Raw genomic sequence first — 26,637 nt, forward strand, 5'->3', positions numbered from 1 at the left:
TTTTTATTTGGCTTTTAGCTAGATTTTCTTTTATGTGAGGGAAATAGTACTAAGCAACAGGTAGATGCTATATCTTCTTAAACTAATAATAAAGTAGCACTTCAGACTGTCAGGCCTAGGAGAACCTTAATCATTGCTTAATTTAACCTTCTCATTCTACAAAGAGGAAAAGGAGACAATGGCAGGTAAGCACTGTGCTCCAGAGGAGGCTAGGAGCCTCCTCACACCCGAGCCACAGTGCAGTGTTGCCTGATTCACTTGGTTTTACTTTGTTTCCTGAGATTATAGCATGCTCTGCAATGCTCAAGTGACTTTTAGTAAAAATTAGAAAACTGCAAATCAGGCTGATGCTAACCATAACTATGCACCTGACTAGCTACTCCCAGTTTGTGGGCCAGAAACTTCGCTGAGAAGAAAACATCTTGGTCACTAACAGTTATGCCTAAGCTTGACTCTATCCACACACAGTAGGGCTCAGAGGAACCCAAAGGAAGGGAGTGCAAAACAATGAACCCACAGAGGAGACAGGGCTGAGAAAGCACCACCTCATCCTCAGTAGACCAACTTAATTCACTTAATGGTGCAGGACGAACCATAACCATGTGTGTGTGTTTGTGTGTGTGGACTTAATTCCATATTCTGAGGGATATTTTCATGTTAGTCACTCTTGTCAAGAAAACACCCAGAGCAAACATAGGCAACAAGGCAGCAATAGCCATGGCATAGGATGTGGGAATATGTGATCTTTCTTCCACATCAGAAAACCTTCAACAGGAAAATGCATGAAAATCGCCCAGTGTGCCTTCCCCCTGGGTGAACATCACAATCTCTTAAGAGCCCACACTAAGCACATGCCTCAGCCCCACCCCAGGGCAGTTAATTCAGCATTTCCAAGAGTGAGACTCAGGAATCAGTGTCATTCTGTGTCTGCTACTGCATATAATGGCTACAACTCATACAATCAACAGTAACAAGACATCCCTAAATACTTTCATAGAGGGTAATATGGCAGGGGCTTTGGAGAATGACAGAGAAGATGTGTTTCTCACTGACGAGGAAGGGAACTTCTTAAAATCCTGGGTTCTTTTCCATTATCTACATTTTTACTTCACTATCAATCAGAGATTTCCAGATTTTTATTTTTGCTATCATTAATGGCAAAACACCTACAGAGATCTCATACATACAAACCACAGGGCCCCCTGCTCATCACCACAAGCCTCTCTGCCAGAATTCATTCATAAAATGTCAGCTTCTTTCTTCAAACAGGAAAAAAATCCATTTGATCACATTATCATCTACCCCACATCAACTTCATTTTATATTTATATCCACTACCACACAAGTTTTGTGCAAGTCAATCAGAAATCCAGGAATATTATGAAAACTGTCTTCTCCACACTTTACCAAATTAAAAGGTCAGGTCAGTTAGGTGGGCACAAAAGTTCTTAAGCAACAGACAAAAGCTACGGGCGCCATCTCCATCCAACACTGTCTTCACACAGACTGTTTTACCACACTGGTACTCACAGGAATTGGCAATTGTGCTGGGATAGTTAACCGTGTCAATTAAGTAGGAAACTCCAGACTAAACTAGATCAGCATAGTTCTAGACGTGGCTGAGGATTCACCCTAGAAAGGTTTGCTGCTTGACGGGGAAATGAAGGAGAAAAGAGAAATGAAGAAGGAAGGCGGGCTTCAGCTTTTTCGGAGGAGCTCCAATCTTCCTCTCACCTGGACATCGTCTCCTGGCTTCTGATGCAGACCCTTCAGCCTCCTGGTAGGACTTGCACGGGACACTGCACTGAGCTCCAGACCTTCAACTGGATCTTTCGAATCTTCAGCTCGCCGCAGACAGACCTCTTGTATTCTTCCACACCTGACTCTGCGGGAGGCCACTGTACACTAATCTGGCAAGTTCTTATAGGTTTGTACATCTCACATTAACTGTGTCTCTAGTAAGCACTGACTACGTATGTGCCCTTATACATAAACATCTCAACAAGGAGAAAAATACACCTTCACAGAAATGACTTCACTCTCATCATATGTCAAATAAAGCTTAAATCCTCTCCATATCTTTGTGGCTCTACAATGAAGTTTCTCAAAAGAGGGACTGTTTCTCTCTATATCTTTTTTTGTAATGAATCAGCACTTGATAATAAATGAGAAACTACTGTAGTTCACTATTGCTTCTGAATTGTTAAAATTTTTAGTTTGAAAAGGAACTTTCTTTACTAACCATTAATGTAAAAACTGAAATGACCACTGAGGCACCTGAAGGAAGAAATACCAATCTGATCACAAATGCTCTTTGTGAACTAGTTTTGGAAAGCAGCAGGCAATCATCACAGAACGTACAGAAATGCACAGTACAGCAGCACACAGAGAACCCAGGCCCTGGTGCTGATGCCGCATGTCCGCTTCAGTGCTGGGTCCACCTGCCCAGGCCTTAGGCCAGCAGCCAGGGGCCACATACCACAGAAGCCAGAGAGGACAGTGCCCAGGTGACCGCTGAGGGAAAGGGACAGGAGCCACCCAAGGTCCCGGCAACACGCAGGCAATGAGCAGATCCTGCAGGGGTGGATGGCAAGGGCAGGTCCCATGTACTCTCCTGACCTTTCCAACTGGCAATTCACTAACAATTCTGTCTGAGCTGGAGGTGGCCTTCATTTCCAACATACTTGATTGTAAAAGGACAATTTACAAAACGAACCAACATACATGTTTCCCATAGTTAGGACTCCACTGAACTGGTATTTTCTTGTGGGCTGTGATGCATTATGCACACACAGCAATGTGTTATCATCTGCTCTTTCAAGATACTCCAGGGAATAATCGGGAGGTGTCCCTGTCAGTTCCAGCCGCACTGTGAAGGACAGTCAGATCCTTCTCGCACATGCAGGCCATGAACAAACAGCGGCCCTGTGAGGGACAGGAACCCAGAGTGTAGAAGCTGGAGGCGAATCACTTGGATCAGTGTCAACAGAGTTTTTGTTCATTTGCCTCTCTCTGTGTCAATATTTTGAAAGAGACAATGCCTCAAACATACAAATGGCTAAATTCCAAAGCCAAATGATAAACCAACTAAAAAACCAGACACGAAAAATGATAGATACAGCACTGCCTCAAACCAGAGGCATCCCATTCGAAGAGCTGTAAGTCTGTACTCACAGGGAACCGTCTGATGGTGCTGTGGTCACCGGTGCCAAACTGAAGAAAGCCTAAACGTGCTGCATGCGACGCAAGTGAAGCAAAGAGGAAAGAGCGCTGACGAGTGTTCTACTGAGCGACACCCCCAGCCGCTGCTCAGGGGTCCACTACGCTTTCTAACGTGCGTCTGCAGCATCCATCGTGGGAAGCAGATCCAATCGGCACCTGCAGCTGCACTGCCTGTAGACACCTCGTACAGATGAAGACAAAGCCAAGCAACTGCACCCCTCTCGACAGGCGTGTGGGAGTTACAGCTAACCAGTGCAGCCTTGTCTGATGCCCTGCCCCTGCCCACTAACTCCACTGCCCACTCCTCACCCACCAGTGCCCATAAGCTTACTTCTTCCCTGCACTGTCCAAATGCCCAGCACCTCTGCAGAATAACAAGGAAAGTGATAGTCACACTTATCCCTGCTTTCATGATGTCACTGTGCCACTGTAACTATAAACAGTAAGCACAGCTATAAACTAAATGTACTTTAAATGATGTTATTCAGTTCAAACACAGTCCTGGCCATGTGACCACCAAGGACCTGAAAATGAAAAGGAGCCCACAGTGACACTGGTCAGGGGACTCCAGCTCAGACCCCAGGGATAAGGAGAGAAGGCACAGTGAGGGAACCCAAGGAGGCAGTGAAGTCAGACTGTGCCGAGCGCGCAGGGGTGGGCTCAGACAGTGTTCTCTCAAAGGTGACTACAAAGGTAACTGTCACTCTAATCCCTTTATATGTTTTCAATTTCCACCTTTATACATCTTGAGAGTAAGAATTGAAGTTTCTTTTTTTATTTCCCCCCAATTTTTAACACAGTGTCTGGCAGATATTAAAAAGAGGAGGACTAAATCTAAGGTACCCTAACTAGGTTAATAAATATCAAAGCAGTTAAGGTGGGGCCTGACACACAGGAAACATCCCATAAGCATTAGTGAGTTTACCACCTCCTCAAACACTAAAGTGCTATGAGGCTGGGGTAGTTCCTATCACTATTCACATCGCTACAGAAAACAACTTATAACCTAGGTTTTAATGAGAAAATAGCAGAAAATCACTACATGTGTACAACAAAAATAATGATCACAAACAAAGGTGTTCTGATTCTCAGGGGGAGGATGGTAGGACCACAACATTTCCTAACATAACAATGAGTAAAAAACAATAGGAGAAAATTCCCCTAGGGAGAAACTGGAGGACACTTTCAGACACCAGGCCCTTCTCATCCTAATCATCCAGGGTTTCCACGTGCAGCACCATGCTAAGTACAAGGTTTCTGACGGTTCCTGCAGGTTACAGGTTTCCAAGCAGTGAGAAAGTGCTGTCTTGAACACAGAATGCTAATATCCAACAGTAAGAAACACACATAATCGACAATACACTTACAAATAATCATAAATCACTATCCTCCACAGAAAAAAATTACTACTCTAATTTACGATATGTATTAATAAAGTCCTAAAATGGCCATAAGCATTGTGATTACCTCTACAGAAATTCCCATCTAACCTTCAATGCGATCTTACAAAAAAAAATTACAATTATCACCCCATTTATAGATGTGAAAACTTCAGCTGCCACCAAGGTCCAGGCGACCAACAGGCTAGAGAAGCACCGAGCTATCTCCAGCGGCCACGGCGGTGCTACTGTGTCTTCCCAGAGCATGGAAGAGGAAGGACCCTCGGCCGGCCACAGAACGCCGCTGCACTCTCACACAAACCTGCCTGTCTAACAAGGAAGGGTGCCGCAGTTTTACTCAGGTAGACATTTCAAATCTACCCAGCTCCACGAGTTTTCATGGATTAGAAAGTAAACCCAATTTTTAAAATCTCAGCTGTATATATTATATAAATCTTCATTACTAAATAAAATTATTTGGGAGTGTGTTTTGAGTACTGATAGTATTTTATTAGACTACAACTGTTTATCTGTCAATATGATTCTAAAAGAAAACAACATATGTAAAATGTAATTTTTTTCAGCTAATTTCTGTCTTGGAACTTGATATTAACTTATATTATCTCTGAAAAAAAAGGAATTTATTTTTGATACTACCAAAAATGAATTTCAGACTGACAAAATTACTTAAAATGTTAAATATATTGAACCCAAGATGAGATTTTCAGGGTATAGGGATTTATACTTTAGTTTATATGCTGGTATTTATTCTACTATTAAAATACATACCATTATATTGTTGACTTACATAAGAGGATTTTTAATATTTTCACATTTTTGGTTGAAATGAGTAATTTGCTCTTTCACAACATACTTACTAGCTTGGGTTAAAATACATACAGAGAAAATTTTTCAAATTCTCATTACTGTTTTCAAAGCAAAGGGCAAAACATATCACTCCTTTTATACAAAAATGGTCACATGCAATTGGCTCTTAACAGAGGGATCTAAGAACAGAAGGAAAATTCAGCCAAGTCTCAGGGACGACACCCTAATTTACCACCCTTACTAAAACCTTACTAAAAGGTTACTCATGGTGGCACCCAGGGGCCAGCAGGCCCTCAGCAACCCGGGAGATTCCGACTTCTCGGTTTTTCCTCTGACGCTGGAGCACTAGGACCACAGGAAGAGAAACAACACAATACCAACTTCAGCTACAAGTGTCCTGGACTGACCAGCTGCAAGTCTGAAGGGAAACACAGCAATGCTGAACTCAACCACTTGTGAACGGAAGACAACAGAAGTGCACCCTCACCTGGCCCTAGACTTAGAAGAATGGGAGGAAGACCCAGGTGCCTTTCTAACCCAGCAGCCTATCACTTACACTGCAGACTCACAGGAAAGTTCACATTCTACGGTAAGACATGCTTCTATGACTTGTAGGCACTCAAGGCCCAGACCCACTTGTTTTCCTCTTGCTACATGAGCCAGCACCACAAGAAGTGGACAGCTTCTTGCTCCAAAGGAAGAGCCGTCCCTTCCCCGTGGCCAGAGATGCAGCCAACCCACAAACTAGGGCCAAAGACACGAGATGAGTTAAACACATGCACACACAAACACAAGCAAAGTGCAAAGAAACGTCACTGACACAACTTATCTTTTAAAAAAATTATAATACATTATTTTAGCCATTCTTAATAATTATAATAGGATAATTATTAATAACTGGGAACAATGTGACTTTCCTTTGTACTAATTAGGCCTGATTTGCTTAAAAAAGGATTCCCTGACACCCCATCTCACACGCCTGCAGTTTAACTGACATCTTTCAGCTATTCTGTAGATGGGTCCTTCACTAACCATCCCTACATGTGAACAGGATGACTCTGATACTGGCTTTCAAGTGCATCTCCTCCGTTATAGGATTTCTAGTTCTGGCAATTATGTAATTATGTACTTAACACTGTGCACCACCCATTACTGAATAGCTTCCACCTACTTGGTCTGTCACACATGTAGTTATACAATCCCATGCCTATCTTATAAAGTACTGGGCACCATCTTATATTTAAAGACATTACGGAGAACTGTAAGTCATTAAAAAAAAATGGTAACTAAATGGCAGTCACATTTTGAATCAAAATCTGCTAACACTCAAAGCCTGGACAACTTCCAGGGATGTAATCCACAGATGTGGGGCACAAGGGCGCCATCTGGACGACCCCTTCCAAAACAAAAGTGGGTGGGGACTCAGTGCAAAGACCCTTGGTTCAACCCCCCGTTCCACAAAAGTACACATACACACACCCCTGTAGGATCAATTACAGGATAAGCTGACCGCATCAAGCTCACAGATCTAGTCACCAAATGGAAACTCATCCCAGAGGAGTGTCTTCACCGCAACTGCCGAGCATCTCTGAGGTTCACGAAGCCACCCCTGCCCATTCTGACAAGCTGGAACCCAACCCCAAGTCCCATAGCTGCTTCTCTGTGCCTCAGTTTCTCCCTCGTGTAACTTGCATCCTAGCGCGCCTCATAAGGTTATGTTCATCTGTTGTGAAATCTTGAAGTGGGACCTGGCAAGGAGTAAGGAACAGGTAAATGTTTGTTACACAAAGCTCCACTTCCTGTGTGGACCGCAGCACATCTGTTAAATGACAGCACATCTACTTTGTTTATAGAAAAAGCACACCTGGTAACCCAAGTGCTTTTCATCATTTCCTCAGGGCAAGGCTGAAAGCGAAAGGGCCAGACACACTAAGCCATGCTCCGGAGCCGGAGGAGTCGCCCACAGAATCAGACAGGCAGAGGTGAGGCTCAGCGTGCTGCAGAGGTCCAGGTCCTCCAGCCTGCAGGACCCAGGAGGAAGACTTGGAACTCAAAATCAGCCATGTTCAAAGTAGATGCATTTCACAGGTTTGCACTGTGATCATCCAACTGATCCTCGATACATTTAATCATAGTGTATTTTAAGGTTTCAAAACACGAATTGGTATTACACGTCACTTTCTGTCACTTCCCAACACCTGCATAAGGGTTTCTATTACCACTGACTGAAAGGCCACGTTTTCACTCAGCCTCTGTAAACAGGGAAACACAATTAAATCAGTTATTTTTTTATTAAGACAGCTCACACTGAAGATGCCCAACACCAATGTAAGTACTTTTATTTAGCCTCTTTTCAAAATAAGCTTCAGTATGTAAGATATCCCTCAGATCAGAATGAAGTGGCATGGAAGAATTCTTTCAGAAGAATGGCTGAAGTGATCTGAGAACAACATGGTCAACGTTCTAGACTAAAATGAAAGCACAAGACAGTAAGTGGGTCCAAGAATCAATAGCACTGGCTATTGACCGGCTCTGACTACTGAAACTAATTTTCATGTAAACAAATTCAATATCCCTCCCAAAAAAACTGACAAAAACTTTCAGAGTAACTCTTTAAATTACACTGCAAAACCAAAAATAAAATAAACTGTGCAGTGCACAGGAAAGGAAATGGAGAAGGTGGAAAAATGCGTTTGGGTCTCCACTTGCTTTCCAGGCTGGAGTCAATCAGTATCAAAGGACGTTGCAGTCATTACTCCATCATTTCCTAAATTAATGAACCTTCAGTTATTACACTGCAACTAACCAGATCAAATGTTTATCAAATTGCTTAGCAATCTAGGGAAAAAGATTCTCCATAAAGAATACTAAAGAGCTTTATATTCGGATTTCCCAACTTCTTATTCCAGAATGAATTTTATACATACAGTGTACCCCCTACTTTTTTCTTTCAATCTTTCCTTCAGTGTATTACACAGTGACAAAAAAGCCATGCATTCTATAAAAAGAGTATATGATGCACTTACTTTGGGAAGAGGTGTGGCTGCCCACAGACCACAAGTCCTGCTCAGTGTGAGTGAATTAACCTAGCACAGGAGGTCCCTGCCTCTGCCCAGCACCTCAAAACAGAAAGCAGGCCAGCAAACAAGTCCTTCCTACAAACCTCGTCTGTATTACTCATTTATAAAATTCCAATAATCAAGCTAACACAAAGTTCCACTTAAGAGTATTACAAACCTATCAGGTACTTTAGTATAAGCCAAGTCATTTTAGGCAATGGGATGATTTATACAAGGTAGTTAATATCTCATTTACTCCCTAACCATGGGTATTTGAATGCTCACACTTCCAGCAGTCCTGCTCAGGGACTGGGCTCCAAAGGTTAATAACAGCTCAGGGCTCCAGGCTTCTGTCTGATCTGCTCCTCTGCTACTGTCCCTCACAGCTTGCCTTGGTCACTTTCCTCAGGACACCTTTCTGACCTCTCCAGCACTTTTCTTTTTGGGGACAGTCTGTGCCTTGAGTCAATCCTGAAGAAGCAGGTGGGTGATCCCAGAAATCATTAGACATCAGTTTCTCCTATTATTTCCACCTGAGTTGGGCATGGCGGTGCACACCTGTAATCCTAGCACACAAGAGGCTGAAGCAGGAGGATGGTCATGAGTTTGAGGCCAGCCTGGGCGACATAAGGCCATCCTGTACTACATCGAGACTCTATCTCAAAAAAAAAAAGAAAAAATAAAATAAAATAAAATAAATAAAAAACACTTGAAACTTACAGGAGAAAAGCAGCAAACCAATTTCAGTATGTTTGCACTTAGTATTTTAGAAAGTAAAACTAAAGAACTAACATTCTAAAACATAACCTAGAAATTAGAAAACTAAGTTATTTTGATCAAACATTCAAAATTATAAAATACTCTGCAAATGAAAATCCACATTCTGTTTCCTTTGTCTTTCCATATTCTTCACCAGTCATGTTAGAAAGGGAGATCATGTTGTATCTTAACAACCTGGTACTGAAGTTAGGAGAAATGGCCGTGTTAACCGCGAGGGGACAACACCTCCAGCTGAGGCCCCTCAGCAGGGCATGCCCTGAAACCTCCAGGACCCCTGCAAGGACAAGGGAGCACAGCTGAGTGCAGAGGTACTGCTAACCCACACAGCCTACATGCAGGTATCAAATTTCATTAAATGGGGACAATACTAATCTTTTTTCTGAGATTAACCTTTGAAAAAAAAGTTTCAGTCTTTATTTCAAATTTCCCTTATGTTTTCTAAACCTTTCCATTGAATTTTATCAGCATTATCATACATTTTTTATATATCAGTTTTACTTATTAGTTTCTCCTTGTTTGTCTGAGTTTATTGTTTACAAAGTACTATGACATACATTTTCACCAGGTGCCAATATTTATCATATATCGACTGCCTATCAGGAAATAGGGTTTGCGCTTGAGGAATTTTAAATATATATGCGATGCTGCTGCAATACTACTAGCTGAAGTCCTGAGTCTGTATTTGTGCTGTGCATTCCACAGCTTTCATCCGGTGCGAACAGACATCTGCTCACCACAACAGGGAGTACCGTGCGTAGCAGTTCTGCCATTCTAGGAGCCAGTGTGCCCCACCGACCCATTCCCAAGCTCTCAGCTCCCCACGCCTGCCCAGCCACCCTTCCCACCCTACAGATCCTACACCACCTATCTTTGCAGAAAACCTTCTCCAGGCCATCACACAGTTGGAGTCACAGACTAGGTAATAAGCGCTTCAGGTCTGTTTCCTTCACCAGCATTAGGCAGCTAAATTTTCTCTGCCACTTTGCATGGCTTGATGGCTCACTGGGTTAATATTCCGTCATACAGATACACTGATTTGTTCTTCCAGTCACTTACTGAAGGACACCTTAGCTGTATCTAAACTTTGGTAATTATAAATAAAGCCCCTATAAACATTCATGTGCAGGGTTTTGTATAGATCTAAAGTTTCCAGTTCATTTGGGCAAATATTAAGCACAGTTTATTGTTAAATTTTTTCTAATTTGAGAAAACGCTTCTTTTGCATTTAGTTAACATTCGGATAACTTGGCAAGCTAGAATTTCTAAGTGTTCTCTCTCCTCAAGGACCTGTCAATTACCTGGAATAGTGGGTACACACTCAGTTCACACACACATACAATTCCTGGTAGACCAAAAGACAAAGAAGAGGCAGCATTTCTACAGGGAGACACACACAACCTTACAAATATGCTCACCCAACATTCAATGGATTGGTGAGTACGCTGGTTCCCTCTGGGCCAAGCCAAGGAAACACTATTTAAAGTGTCCACAGTGGAAGACGCTGGCACAGCCAGGCTGTCTCTTGTTTCTGCCTGTTGGTGATTTAAAAGGTTCAGAATCCTGTCTGCATCAGTGTCTGACAAAGTTCTCCCTAAACACAGATTTCCAGGGAAACCAAAGCAAGGACCCATTAAACTAAAACACTCTTTGTACCACAGGCATGCAAGTCCTTTTCCTAATCTTCCTCAGATCATCTTGATTTTTCTTAAACCCTATAGAAATCCAGGTATCCTCCCCAAAGACAAAGCTAAACCAGCCAATGTATAAAATTCTACTTGTTTTATATGGAGACGGACTTACTTCCTCGTTATAGCAGCAAACATACACACACAACAAAAGAACACTAACTAAAAGCCATTGCTTAAAAAAAATGAAGAATAGTTATTTTAATGATGATTTTAAAATTCAGTATTTTGGAACATAGTTAACATTGTACTTACTTAATATTATATAATTTTTACAATGTGTAAGCTCATCAAAAGAGGAACATGTTTTTAATGCATTTTATCTAATGATCATTTTAATTGCCCTGATGTTATCCTTACATATATGTGCACTGAATTGTCACACTGTACCTCTAAATTTGTATATGTAAATAAAATTTTTAAAAGATAATTTGTTTATCATCTCTTACCACTAATCAGATCTCTGCTACTATCTTATTATTCCACACGCTGCCTCTCTCTGCCCCTAAATAAGACCCCGTGCCCCCACCACCGCCTGCCCTCTGTGATTTGGAAACAGACTTCTTCCTTCAAACCTGGGCTCTAAATCTTCCACTCTGAATTCTGCATGCTGTGCAAGTAATATGAGCTTCTCTGTATTCACAGAAATCCTCGGACCCCAACACACACAGACCTCCCTGGAATTCTGTCGGGCACTGCAACAGCATCCAGGGTTGGCATGCCAGTCCTAGTTTATGACTGTTGTATTTTCGTCTTCAAAGCATCCTGCATTAGACAGTAACTCAGAAAGTAGTGCTGGACAGCAGCACCGTCCGCCATGCCTCCAACACCCCCCTGGGGACACCAAGCTCACTTTGCACTGTGACCATGGAAGCTGTGAGGGTTCTAACCCTGTAGCCATGGCTTCCCACATGAACCATATTCCAACAGAACTACATTTGACTGGTCTGGTTTCTGAAAACTGAGCAGTTTCCCAAGAATGCTTTTTTTCCTCAAAACAAAAGGGTATCATTAAAACATCTTACATCAGACTTAGTAACATAAATAACGCTCCTACAAATGAACTGCAAGCCAATCACCTCACTAACAAAAATCTGTTCCATGTTCTAAGCCAAAATAGCAATTGTAGAAGATTCAAAATTAATGACAAAAACTAAGCACCTAGAATTCAAGTTAATCTGCAAAAACAAAGAAAGGTTGGCCACACGCACACTTTATTTTATAGATGGCAAGGCATACGTGTACCTACACTCACACGTATATCCATGGTCCAGGAGCAGAGGAACAGAGCAGGCAGAGGTCTGAGGTGGGAAATTAGCTTCGAGTGCTCACAAGAGAGCTGCGGAGAGACCTGCTTTGGTGGACACCACCGGCAGCATCCAGCACCTGACACTGGGCCCACACTCATTCCCAATCCCACTAGCAAGGAGGGGGAAACACTTCCTTGAGCCTGCAGGCAGTTACTGCCAGTGATTAGCGCTGCTGCAGGTGTGATGTTTGTGGTGTCAGAATGAGCCTGGCTGGGCAAGAGCTAACTGGGAGTCATTCCCAGCTTCCACTGAGCAGCCTGATTGAAACCAGCTGGGCCACTGACATCACCAGGAGCTTTTTACTATAAAAAGGGTGAGCACTGTGCAGTCAGGAAGCAGATCTGAGCCTGGGAACAGAAGCCAAGCTGGAAGAGTCTAGGAGAGCCAAGTGCAGTTCAGAGGAGGAGAAAAGTATTCCAAGAAGAAGCAGGGATGAGCAATTTGCTCAGAGACAGCTGCAAAAGGAAAAGGCACACAATGGAAATTTCCCTTGAGCAGCTAAAGCCTGCTGTTTCTCCCAAAGAAGGCAGTCATCAGAAGCCAGGCTTCCGAGGAGAGGCAGCATGAAGTGCCTTCACAGCTCCAGTTCCTGCAACCAAGGTGAAAAGCACCATCCTCAAGGTACCATATTCATGCAGTGCTCAGTCCAGGGCATGCTCATGGGGCTTCCACAGGCACTGCTGTGGACCTGAGGTCACAGCCAAGACACGGTGGATAAAAGCTGTCACCTTTAGATCACGTTCTTGGAAGGGGAAATAGGCCATGGACAGATACACGACATGTCAAGATACACAGTGCAAGGAAGTGAGGAGCATGTGGGCAAGCTGAGAGTGGGGAGCCAGCCAGAGGCACATGGATGCCACAACCCTGGGCTGCAGCTACCTGTCCGGGTTGTATGATCATCAAAAAGACCATGACTACTGACCAGAAGGACAAAGGGGAAGCAGAATTTGGAATGTGGACTGAAGAGCCAGAGAATGGAAGTGTCAACTCCATGAGAACTCAAGACCAGCGCTCTGAACAGACATGCTGCAGATAAACACGTGAACAGTGGCAGGGATGCATGAGGCTCCCCAGGGGTGGCTATCAGGAAAGGCAAGAGGACCTCAGAGTCAGGGGTAAAGAAAACGAAGAACCAGAGGGAAGGGTGGTGGAGTGGGGGAAACGACCCATGGGCTGAATGCTGCCCAAGGCAGGTGCCAAGGCCCAGCGCTGGCCTGGGTCTGACCAGAGAGCAGGCTGGAGGTAGAGGAGGCATGCCTGCCGTGGAGAGGGCCCAGGCTGGGGGCCAAGGCAGGTGGGGAGCTGGGGACAGGAGTGTGGACTCCTGGGGCATACGGCTGCCTCTGCGGGACAGGAATGCGGGCTCAGGAAGGGTTCTCCTTATGAGACAGCAAAACCTTAGCATGACTTTCTGCTAAGGGGTGAGGAGAGAATGTGAAGGTGCAGGGCTATAGGACTTCTGCAGCAATGCTCTCAAAGAGCTGGCGGGTGGCTAGTGAAGAAATAATCGCCCCTCCCCATCTAAGTGAAAGCCACTATGTGGGTTACTTTGGTTTGATTTTAGTTCTCTAATGAAATTAAGTTAGTTATGAATAAGAAGAGGGGAAACTTCCACAACTTTCTGAAATTCTTACTTACGGTACAGCGCACATGGTCTTAATCAAACGTAATAAAAATATGAAACTGCACATGGCACAGCACTGTAACCCCAGGATCCTGGGAGACTAAGGTAGAAGGACTGCAAGCTGAGCCCAGCTGCCAACTTGGCTACTTAGTGAGACCCTGTCTCATAATTTAAAAAAATTTTAAAGGACTGAGATGTAGCTCAGTGTGAAGGTCCTCTGTATCCCCAATACAAAAAAAAAAAAAAAAAAAAAAAAAATCAGCATCCAACCCAGATTCACTTTTCCCTTCCTTTCATAATTTTACTTTTATATTTTAAAAAGCCTCTAAATTAGTGGAAATGCTTGCCTTCACACAGCAGAGACAGGTTTGCCAGGTTAGGGTCTTTGTGCCTGTATTAGTCCCAAAATGACAAGCCCCAGGGAGGAAATGGGAGAAAGCACACGCCACACACATTAACCACATGGGTAGGCTTTCCACAGCTAGGAAGCCGATGCCTCATTGATCTCTCGCCTGTGCTGTCTCCTCCAGGAGAGAGCGAGGACATATAAAGTGTACTATTTTCTCGGCTACGACAAGTTCCAAAGTCTTCTGCAGTTACTCTGTACGTGCACAGTGCCCCACTGACGAAGCCACTCAAATGCAGCCTCATTGTTAAAATGAGCTTCCAGAGGGAGTGCTTTGGGCAGTGCAAGCCCTGAGAACCAGGAGGCAGCTGCCCAGAATTGGGAAGTGACAGGAGGAACAGTGGTCCCTCTCCTACCGTGAAACCCAGGAAAAAGGTGACAGGATCGGGACAGGAGAACCATGACTGAAAGGCTTCACCAGTTGCAGGATGAGGACTTCCTTCTGGGAGCCATGGGGATGCCCACAGTGATGCGATCCCTTGATAAAGAGCCATGGGGAATCAGGCCCTGAACTCCAGCCCTGGTGCATGGGAGAAGAGCGCACAGTGTCTCTGGAAGTTCTTCAGCCTGGGGCTGCTGGTCTTCTCACCCGGGTGCGGCCAGGGAGCTGCTGGCTTACTCACTCTGCTCTCTTATTCCAGCTTCTCTGTTTATTTACCTGCTGATTTTGCACCCCAAATAACTGTACTTTCAATACATATCTAAAGACTGTTATTAAGGTAAAATTAATGTGTGGAAAGAACTTCAGATCTCAGCAAGCTGCCCGTCCCAGTCCACGGGATATGGAGGGGACAGAGGGCCCAGGGCAGTGTGACAGATGGGCAGGGGTGGACTGTGACCTGTTCCCAGGGTGTCTCCAGCACACAGACCTCAAACCCAAACAGCCCATTTTACTCATAAAAGGCAGCAGTAATTCCCAGTGAGTGTCCTGAATGCCTGCTTGTTCTCGACTCACCTCAAGTATTATTTGATCCAAATGCACTAAATAAGAACAGACTAAGAGTTCACCTTACACAAACATGGAATCTCTTTATGCTTTTAAAAAATAAAAACAGCTCAATGGCATAAGCACCTGCCTGGAAAGTGCAAGGTCCTGAGTTCAATTCCTGGTAGTAAATAAATTTTAAAAATCTACACTACTGACAGTCCTTGAACAATTTTAGCACCATTTTATAATACACACACAACCCAAAGTTCAACAGGGTGTCTTTTCAAACACTTCATTTTCACATTTAGCAGGTCAATAACGTAAGAACCCATTTACATGAAAGCAAGCATCCACCCTCAATGTGGCAACTAACACTGTGACTGGAGGTAACACAACATCTAACCCTCAGTGCCCTCTTCTACAATACAAGATTCACAACCGGGAATCCGCTTAGCTGTGAAGTTCAATGATTCCCTTCCTGTGGCTTTACAGTATCAATCTCCCAAGCCAGCAAACTTTTACTCAAAACACAATGTTGGAGTTATTTTATTTTACATTGGTAATAAAAAGGTAAGTCAAGCACAAGTAAATCAACCAATAGGATTATTTTGAATTTAGGAATTCAGTGCTTGCAGGTGAAGATTTCTTTTAAGATATGTGGGAGGCAGCTCCTGTGACGGCTGCAGGCTCACTTCCTGCCTCCCTGGGAAGTGTCCCCAACTCCCTGTGTGGACATGGGACGATGCACCCACCCTACAGCTGATGGACTGGAACGTACACACCAGACCCACGCAAAGGTAAGAGTTTCTCTCCCTAGGAGCCCTCACTGTGATCTGATAAATACGGGCTGGGCATGAGTCCTGGTCATGACTCTGAGGATCCCAACTAGTCCTGGTCCCAGGCCCACCCTGCTTCTACCTGCCCTTCCTGAGGTGGAAAGCTTGGCCACCGTCACCGTACCTTTAAAACACTAAAACCTTTCAATTAATTAAAACTAAAAATGTACAGCCCAGCTCCTCCGTTGGGCTGGTCACATTCCCAGTGCTCACCATCACATAAGGCAGAGGTTAGCTGCCATCCTGGGCAGCCCAAAGCAAAGAGCAGCCCAACCAACACCAAAAACTCCCACCATTACAAGTAATTCCCACCAGCACTGAAGTCCTAACTGGCCAAGCTGCCCCAGGCCCATCTGGCTGAGTTTGGAAATCAGGAGAATCTGGATTTACTTTATATGTGTCCATTTATTTTTCTGTCTTCTTTTGTATTTGCACTCACAGAGGTCTTAACCAGGAAGTACCATGTTAACTTCTTAGAAATTCTATAAAGCACTTCTGAGTACACTGAAAGGTTTTAAGGCTTAGAGTTAATTCATCTCAAAACTTAGAAATTCACTTACATCAGCCCTAGGTGCCTCCTGGGTCACAGAATCATGGAAAAACCATAGCAAATACGTAATTCAATTTCCTGTATAAGAACCCAAGGAGATACTAAGAACCAGAAAGCCTGTAACTAGCTTTTGTGTGGGAACAGCTCTTAAATTTGGTTAATAGGTTATTTACCACAAGATAAATAGGATGCCAACTAAAAAGCAATGTACAACATAACTCTGCAAATCTCATGATTACACATGTAACGGGGCATGAAGTTTAAATACTTATTTACTCAGCAAGCTGTTACCACGCAGACTCCTGCCCTCTCTCACCCCATCTCCTTTCCAGTTTATTTTGTAGGTACATTTGCCATGGTTACCATTGTTTTCAATGCCATAGTTCCCATATCTAAAGGCACAGGAAACATTCTGTACTTTCAAACCAGGGAACAAATATATTTTTATTGTAATTTTTATTTTTCTCTGGAAGCTTTATGTGCAAGCCTTCAACCTGATTAGTCATCAGTACAGACTGAAATCTGAATAGCTGGAGTGGTTTTTATTCAGTTGCTTTTAAATAAACAGTAACAAAACATTTCTGAAAATATGGAGATTACAATGTCATACCCATAAGTCAACAGATTTAAACTTGCTAAAGCAAAATCTTCCAGCACATTTTCATAAAGCAACAGGTTAAGACAGACAGACAGACAAAGAGAGAGAAGAGAAAGAAAAAAAGGGAAGAAGGCAGGGAGGGGGATCACAAGCACAAATTCCAAATGCTGACAAGAGACAGGATTCTGCCACCATTCCCAGACTCAGTATCTTAAGCTTTGTGCAATGAAATCGGCAATCGTCCACTCTGGAAAGAATTTACATGTTTCAAGTAAACAATGACTTCAAAATTCATGCAATATTCACATGATGGAATAATTTTTTCAAAATTCCATTTTTTTAGTTTTTTATTCTACTTTTTAAATTTTTTATTAGTACATGTATGGAGCACATAATGACGACATTCTTTTTCAAACTATTCTTATATTACTTGCTTTTCTAAATGTTGTCAAGCATTAAGAACTCATGATCTCCTAATTAACCCTTCCACAAAGGCTATGTATTTGTTTTTCCCCCACATAGATTTGCATCTAATAGGATCAGCCTACAAACAAAGGGAGTACAACAGTCATGATCCCTGCACATAGGAAGCGATGCGGACATAAGTCTTCCTGTGGCTGCTCCTCAAGTGTGAACAAGCAACTGTGCCCTGTTTTTATCACTTCATATACATCAGGGTCCCAAATCTTCTGAAGCAATGATGCACACTTAAAAGAAGTAACCAAGACTATTAGCTGTACATTATTACAGTAAAAGACACTGCTACGCATCTCGCTCAAAATCTTTCTCCTCTTCGAGCACGTTTATCCCATTGTTCTTGTCACTTTGTGAAACAGTTCTGCAAATCTTCTTTCAAGATTGTCTTCATGACACGTGATCAAAAATACAGTGACTGCTGCTGCTGACCACCGTCCAGCAGAAAGGCAGGCTCACAAAAACGTCGCGGTGTGCCCTCATTCACCAGCTCTAGCACCATGCAACCTATGGCTCTTCCCCAAAGTCAAAATAATCGTGAAAGATAAACATGTTCATCAAATCAGGACATCCAGACCTGGGCCGCATAATCAGAGACACTCATGGAAGAGGACTCCAAAACTGTTTCAGTAAATGGCAAGCATGATGGGTTAAATGTGTTGGAAATGAGGATTATTTTGAGGGGAATTTACGGCAATGGGTTTTTTACAACAATAGTGTTTTAAACATTCACCATATTTTATATTACACCACATGCGTATATCTGTCATTGATATATATGTGTATACTATATATATATGTGTATGTATTTATGTGTGTTTATATATATATGTATATTTATGTGTGTGTGTGTATATATATATATATATGGTTTCACAGACCTTTGTAGCACAAGATCCGTGTTTGTGTACACAGGGCTTTCTAGCACACGGGACTGCTGGCCATCCCTATCTTGGGAAACACCTCTCCCAGGATGTTCAGGAAGACCCAGAGTCAGCACAGGGAGGTCCTGGCTAATCAGCACGCACAGCTCTGACTCACTGTGTTCATCCAAGCCAGAGTGAATCATCAGAATGCAATGGGAGTGCACAACCCAACAACCTACAGCCACTCCACCAAAGGTCTGGCCCACAGTTACATGACAAAGGCAAAGAGGCAAAACAGCACTATCTCCACACCTAGACTGCATCGCAGAAGCTGTGTTCTGTAGAGAGAATGAGCCAAAGCCAATAAATGCATTTGAAGACCAAGGAACACAAACACTAGCACAACTGTGGCATGGCTTCTGCTCAGCACCTTTAAAAACGAACTGCCTCACAGGGGATAACGAAGTATTCAAGTCCTCAAGTTTCAAACCTAAAAGTATTTACTGCTCTGAAGTTAGCCAAAAGGTAGCAAATGCACACCATGGTACAGGAGGAAGTCATAGAGTTCACTATTATAATGGAATTCCAACACTGGGTAAAAGAGAAAAGCTTCTGCATGCACTTAAATGCACATGATAGCAAAGTCAGAGCCTCTGCTGATCTCTCGTCACTGCAGTACGCAACACTAAATCCTGCTGCAGGATGCCAGATGTGTCAGCATGTTACCAATGGTTCATTTAAACCATTACTCCAAAACTCATTACTTAGGCTGAAGCTATTAAAAAATTCAGTGTAAGAGATTCAGCATGAACAGCCCCAGCTGGCCATGACAAGTGGCAGGGGAACACGGTGAGCTCAGAAGGAGCCTGTTCCTTTAACCAGGTCTGAGAAAATGGGTCAGCTGTCAAACGCGACAGGGTTCAGGCCCCACCAGGGACACATTCACTGCAGCAGCCCAGATCAGCTTTCGACAGCTGGGACCTGAACCTTCAGGCTTTTAAAAGTCATCGTTAACTTTTTCCCTACTGGAAAACTCATATATTTTTTCCAGGCAGTTTTAGGTTGTATAACAGGAAAAAGTGTGTATATGTATACATGTGCATAATAGTAATACATCTTTTCTATTTAAAAGAAAACCAGCACTTTAAGGCTATGTTTACTAAACATCTAATGTTTAAAGCTTAAGTGAAAGGTCATTCTCAAATCCATATTTCATTTCTCAAATCCAGTAACCAACAGAAAAAAATTTAGCTATTAGCAGAAATACCTCAGGGAACCTATCTTGTTCTGGCCAGATCTTAAAACTTTGAAATAGCCACTGGCTTTATATCCTTATTTGAAACATGCTTTAAGAAGTATTAGAGACAAAATTGGAAAAGCCAGTCATTTTTATATATACTTTTAAGAATCCTGTAATGTACACATAAAGTACTACACCACCAAAAGAAAGCCAGAAAGAATCTTTAGAAAAATATTGGTGCTGAGCTTTCCTTCCTGACAGAGTTCTGTGAAAATGATCAGCACAGAAAAAACGAGCCCCTGTTGGAATCAGTGCTAACACTTTAATTTCTGAGACAGTCCAGCTTTCTGCAGCATGTGTGGGGCTCAGGTGCTGTGGCAGGGGTCCATCCTTTGCTCTTCACAAGTCTTGATGACCCCACTGTCTTATGCCCTGGGCCAGAGTCCTGCCCAGTGTGTCAGTGCACGTACACACATCGATGCTCCTGCCTTCCAAAATACACAGACTGTGTGGCATAAAAAAAGAATCAGTAGTAGCTGGTTTATACTAATGCCCCTCTCTTTTTAAATCCAGGCAGGGAAAGTGCTTAAATGAGCTTTCAGTAAGTGTTTTTCAAAGACAAACTTTAAAGCTACACTGCTGATTAAAGAGTGGCAACTTAAATTCCAGGCAAACTCAGACACTGCAAATGAAACAGTTCTTGCTGTCTTGCACAGTTCTTCCCAACCTTGAAGTCAGGCAAGTTGAGGAGAAATCACCTTCTTAGAAGAGCCCTCTGCCCTGCAGCTCAAGTCATGCCACCAACTACAGGATACTCTACTATAAAAACAGGAGACGAAGGAATCCAGAGAAGGCAGGGCTCCTGGGAGCCAGTGTGGGGGCACCTAACCTGCTCGCCTAAATAAACCTGTTCAGCAGCAAATCACCACAACAGAGGCAGGGCTTGTGCTGAAAATCCTGGAGAGTGGGGCAGCTAGTGTCAGAGAGTCTCAGGAAATATACATTAATTTACTTTGTGCAGCTTATACATGAGGGTTATTTTACCAAGGTAATATCAAAATCATGTGCACACACATACCTGCAAGGCTATCACTATGAAAATAATGACACACTAAATACAAACTAATTAATTGTGCCAGGTCACTTAAATTTTTAAGTACCCTACGGTCACACAAATTCACAAACAGTGATTTTTAAAGAAGAAAAGCAGCAGTATCAAAACAGCACTACCAAAAGCAAAACTAAGCATGTTAGTTACAAAAGCATGATGATGCCTGTATGGTAGTAAAAATATTATCTGTATATTTTTTAAAAATAAAAGAAGCAGCCCTCTAAATATTTTACCTTTTTCCCAGATAAGGTTTACATACAGTTCTAAAAATTAAAAAAAATCTACACTTAGGCCAATCTACACTTGGCCAATTAGAGTACATGCAGACGCATGTACACACACACACACACACACACACACACACACACACACACACAGAGCACATACACACGGCGTGGTGTCTGACCATCCTGCCTCCCTCTGATTTGAGGCATTTCCTCCCTGTCTTGCTGCAAGGTGGGAACCCTAGAAGAGGGGGTCACCAGCAGGGCTGTTACTCTGCATCTGTGCAGGAAAAAAGAGGAAAAACAGCTCAGCTCTTACTTGCTGGTTAAAAACATAAATGACACTTGCCTACTGTCTTCCACAAATCCACGGTAATTGTAGCAATAGTTTTATTAAAGATATATCTCCATTAAAATATCCTTATAACATGTACAGCAGATGTGTTGGATGAAAGGAGAGAACGCTAGCACTGCCCCTGATGAGGATGAAAGAGGCCCTGGGCCTGACAACACACACAGGGTCAACATTTACAACAAAAGCCACTTGCAGTCTAAAATATGCATCTTATTCTGCACAGCTCCTTCATCTTTGTGTACCAGAACACATCCACTCACAGCTGTAACCATAGTTTGCGTATCATAATTACTCCATTCTGCTTTTTCATCTGACACCTTTCCATATGCCCTGTGTTTCTGCAGTTCCCACTGTTAAAAATTCCAGAAAGGGGATTGGGGATTTAGCTCAGTGGCATAAGCACCTGCCTGGCAAATGTGAGGTCATGAATTCAATCCCTGGTACAAAAAAAATCCAGAATTTTCCACAGATTTAGTAAGATACTTGTTGCAGGTCTGCCTTCTCACGGAATGAGATTAAGATGAAATCATGCTCATTTAAGGTAAACTACATGATTTCCATTACTCTGTTTTTGGATATACCGTATTTAGTTGCTTCCAATTTCTTTTCTCTCTTTTTATAGCTAACCATGCAATGAACAACTTCATGTAACACATCTCCTTTACTCAGTTCAATTATTTCTTCATGATTGATTTTCAAATGGGCCAATGAGTCGAAGACTGGGGACATTTTTAGCAGTTATAGTGTATTACTGCTTGTAAAATGTTCATACCTGTCTATAATACCAGGAATGAAAAAGAACACAAAATGCTCAGTAGTTATTTCAGTACCAGTACAACTATGTAAAAACACTCTTGACATATTTTGTTTTTCAGGATTAAAAACAGCAGTACTTGTTTCTAGATAAATCTCAAACACATCCCTTCTGGTACACAGCCAATAATCCTGATCCCTAAACCCACTCTCTGATGTGCCCACCGTTACACCAGGGTAGTTGTCGTTTCATACTTTTCTTCTTTTCCACACATAGCTGTATCAGTTATATGTAAGTTTTTAAAACTTTCGTTTTACAAAACTAAATATCTGCATGAAGAATGAACTCAATTATGAATTCAACGTATGTCTCATTCAAATAGCACTAGATTCCAATTAAATATTCAATTTGCAAACCACTAAGTATTGGATCAACTCTGATTAACAGACATGGATAATGTGCAATGGAAGATAATCCCCAAATACGTGTGTATGTGTGTATCAGAGGTACCTACTTTCCGTACTTGTTTTTAAGGACCCTGAGTTCATACTCTAAGATCACCTTGGCAGGTAAAATAAGAAAGCACTAAGAGGGAAGCCAGCCTGACTCCAGAAATCTCTGGATAAGCAAACTACGCCAACACTGTCCCTAGCAAGACAAAACCAAGTGTAACCCAGTGTTAAGACAGAAGTGACACAAAGTTAAAAGTCATCAGAAGGACATGGCACTTGGCAGGAAGAGGCTAGCAAACACCTTGGAAATCTCTCCAAATGGTGCAGCTGCATTTCTAATCTGAAACCCCTAAAATGCCCTGTATTAGGAATGTCACTCCTGTCACCTTCGGCACCTGAGTAAGAGGACTGGAACACGGGCATTCCCCAGGGAGCCCAGGGAGCAAGGAGCCCCTGGACAACAGGATGACGTGCGATGACCAGGGGGGGTGGCCTGGAGGCCTGCAGCCCCACCTCTCAGTGGCTTCGCCTGGCGGCTGTCCTGTGGCTACCTCGCAGGGCTCCACAGCGCCAGCCCCCTCTGCTCTAGATGCAGCCCTCCTTCCAGAGCTTCCAACTTTGCCAGAACATTTATACCAAACTTAAGTAGGGTTATTCTTTTTTTTTTTTGTACTGGAATCGAACTCAGGCCCTTGTGCTTGCCAGGCAGCTGCCTGTGCCACTGAGCTATAGCCCCAGCCCCAGTATAGTTTTTCTGCTCTCTACTTTTGGGAAGGACCGTGTCATCTGTTTATAGCCCTGGTAGTTTCACTGCGTTGACAGCGCTTCCAATCTTCTCCTGTCTGCCCAAAAGGCATAAAGCTCATCAGCAGGGTTCATCCTACGGGCGGCTGGTGCCGCTGCAGGTCTCTCCCAGGCGTCCCCTCTGGTTCTGCCTCGGCCCTTATGAATGGGGCCATGCAACTCCCTGCTTCGCTCTCAGGAGTCCTCCTAGGAGCCCAGGACAGATGCAGCAGGGAGTCTAGCCCTGAGCACCGCTGGCAGGGCCACTCAGGGCCACAGGACTTCCACGGCCACCATGCTTCTTAGTCAGACTTCAAAAGAAAATTAGAAAGACAGATGAGCTACATGAAACTAAGCACAGTTTTCACTTCTTATGGTAAGGCAAACAAGGAACAACAGAAAAAAGATGTGGGGCTGCGAGGGCATTGTAGGTTCCTGAAGGAAATTTTATTAATCCCGAAGCTGATATGATTTAAAGTGGAAAAAGTATTTTTCTTCTCCTATGGTGAATACTGACTTTAGTTTACCTCCAAGTGTTTCTCCCTTCAAAAATCCCATCTATAATATGAAGTAATTCTTTTTTCCCCAGATGTAGGTGGCTATTTACAGACCATCACTTAATGACTAAAAAATCAACTTTCAGGCCACCTTGTCCAAATCTCACCCCGTTTCACAATGCTCTCTATTCATTCAAATTTGGGTGCTATTGCTGCTGGTGCCATCGTCAAAAGTCATGACTGTTGCGGTGGGTTCAGGGACACTGGTCAGGTGGGGTCCACACCTTGGCACCCCAGGCTCAGAGGGGCAGGGTGAGTATTAGGGGGCATGTAGTCTTTACTTCCTCTGGTCCTGCAGCCCCCATCCTTGGATCCCTTCCTCATGTCCTGCTGCCCATCCTGCCCATGGGCGCAGGGATACTGCCTGAGGCACAAGTTGTCCCCAGGGAGCCAACCCCACCACACTGGAGACCAGCAGCATGCCTTCCACTTTGTCCCAGATGCACACAGCAAGGTGACAAGGTCTCACCCCAGGCCTCCCCTCCACGGGCCACTCACTGTGAGCTCAGCTGACCCAGGGCTACTTGATGCCCTTACTCCCTTTGCTGAGTGTCCCTGACTCTGCTTCTGTGTTCTGGCTACAGACTCAGTCTCTCCTCTGCTCCCCTGGCCAGGCAGACACAGACTCTCACACAGCAGACACAGAACGCGCCCATCCCAGGGGCTCAGCAGGGACAGAGCTCTGACTGCATCACCAGGCAGCCACGCTGTGAGCCTCAGGTGAAACAGGGCGGGAAGAACAGCATTTCAACAAGGACAGGCAGATTCAGAGGAGAGAGAAGGAAATTACAGAAAGTACCACTTGGAGCCCTCTCTGGACAGGGACTGGGGCAGGACCCGACCCTGGGCACTCTTCCAGGAGGAGAGAAGCACCTCCAGTGACACTGTGCTCTGAGCTGCCAGTACCTGGGCTCTACTGTGACCCTATGAGGCAGAAGAGCTCCATGGCCCCTGCCAGCCTTCAGACTGTGGGACTCCAGGACACAGCCACGTTTCCCAAATCTAGTTTGTTCACAATGTCATAATTTTATATTTGCGTATCAAATAGAAGCAATAACTTTGTTCTGTGTGTAATCAATATAGTCCTTACCTGAGGAGCTACAGTTAACTCTGTACTACTACATTCTAAGAGTGGGCTCTGCGAGTTTTAATAATGAAAATAAATCCATGGCCTTTGGCATGAAGAAGCAGAACAGTCCTTCCCCAGGCAGGGTTCTGTGTCCCTGGCACCCCTTGCCCTGGATGAGCCTGTGGGGAGGGGGAGTGTGCCTGTGCCAGGATATCAGAGGGCCTCCAGCCACTGGGTGCCAGGCCCTGCCCCCTGCCCTTCTTCAACAGCTACCAACGTCTGGAATGCTATCCAGGCTGCTCCACGCTCACTTGGAAATACTAAGGGAAGGGAATCAAGCTAATTTCACTAAGTACTCAGGGTCTCAGAACACAAGATGCCCAGAAGGAAACCATCACAGGTGGGCAGGCCAGGGCATCAGCAAGTACTTACTTACAAGAATGTTTGCTTAAGTTAAACACTAGTACTCATGACCAGGCAAATGCAGTGTATCAAGTAGCTATTTATTTTCTACTATATGTAAAGATTTCACAGTGTAAACATCCGAGTCAGCATATGCAAGTTCTAAGAGTGTGAAGGAATTCTAAGTAGCATTTCCTGAATCTTCTTTTTGGGAGACTGATACCCTTACTCAAAATCTCATTGTACCGTCGGTCGTCGCATGATTGAAGTCCACCTCTAGACAAACTAAAACAAAATAGAGACCTGGCAAGTCTTCTGATGATTACTTTGCTTCTACCCTTGCTCTTCAAGGCCTAAATTATAGTTTGGCTCTGTCAACTCTAATAAATTTAACCAGATAGTTAGCAAATCTATAAATAACTTTTTTCCATCATTACTTACAGTAATGATTTAAAGATGTTTCTGACTCTTTCCATGAGTCCTCCTCAGAACTGGTTCTGAATTCCTGAGGAACCAAAAGAAAATCATCGATTGTGCAAATCCAGTACTAGAAAGTGAGAGCTCCTTAGAAGGACACCACCTCGCCACGGAGAACTTTAAGTCTGCGAGGCTTCGAGAATGCTTCCTTCTCACTGAGCGTCTTCTCTAGCAGACATGGGAAGAGGCAAGCACTCTGCTTTGTTTCTGGGGGAGCTGTTGTGAGGTATCTCAAACTGTGTCAAGAGGAGACACACTGACTTAAACCCTTAAAAACACACACATATGGACACACCAAAACGTGGTAGAGTAAGAGCTGCCTAACTCTCTTGTGCAAGTGGGAAATGTTCTCAAATAGAGGCCAACGAATTCCAATCACAGAAACCATTATCCCATTTTAAATTTCTACTTAGATCTCATTCACAGTCGATGACAGGAAGTTAACCAATACCTACAGGAAGTCAGTTTGTTTCTACAATTATGTACACTATTTTATATAGCAAATAGCTGAAGTCTAGGGCTCACCTGGCACCCAATAAAGCCCACAATGCTCCCAGGTCTCCCTCTGGCTCATCCTCAGCTCCTCAGCTGCTGTGTGAGGAAGTGCAAGGAAAGCACAACCACTGTGCACAAACCCCTCGCTGTGACACAGCTTTTCAGAGACC

At 43.6% G+C, this 26,637-nt stretch overlaps 1 protein-coding gene, 1 long non-coding RNA gene and 1 other non-coding gene across 5 annotated transcripts in view; 1 reads left to right on the forward strand and 2 right to left on the reverse strand.

Annotated features, from left to right (window-relative positions):
- Nucleotides 1-26,637, reverse strand: part of Ppp3ca (protein phosphatase 3 catalytic subunit alpha) — a 238,270-nt gene that overhangs the window by 175,530 nt on the left and 36,103 nt on the right. The window lies entirely within an intron of this gene.
- The window catches only part of LOC134478646 (uncharacterized), a 62,025-nt gene continuing 35,388 nt past the window's right edge, over nucleotides 1-26,637 (reverse strand). Inside the window, exon 2 of the long non-coding RNA XR_010051387.1 lies at nucleotides 1-26,637. This exon is cut by the window's right edge and continues 30,926 nt beyond it. This is a non-coding gene — a long non-coding RNA (uncharacterized LOC134478646).
- On the forward strand, nucleotides 21,565-21,695 carry LOC111756284 (U6atac minor spliceosomal RNA). Its single transcript, XR_002790779.1, has one exon. It is a non-coding gene; the product is annotated as a U6atac minor spliceosomal RNA (small nuclear RNA).

This window comes from Cavia porcellus, unplaced genomic scaffold, assembly GCF_034190915.1.
Source record: "Cavia porcellus strain 051 isolate PalLab524CR breed Dunkin Hartley unplaced genomic scaffold, mCavPor4.1 scaffold_14, whole genome shotgun sequence".
Taxonomy (NCBI): Eukaryota; Metazoa; Chordata; class Mammalia; order Rodentia; family Caviidae; genus Cavia; species Cavia porcellus.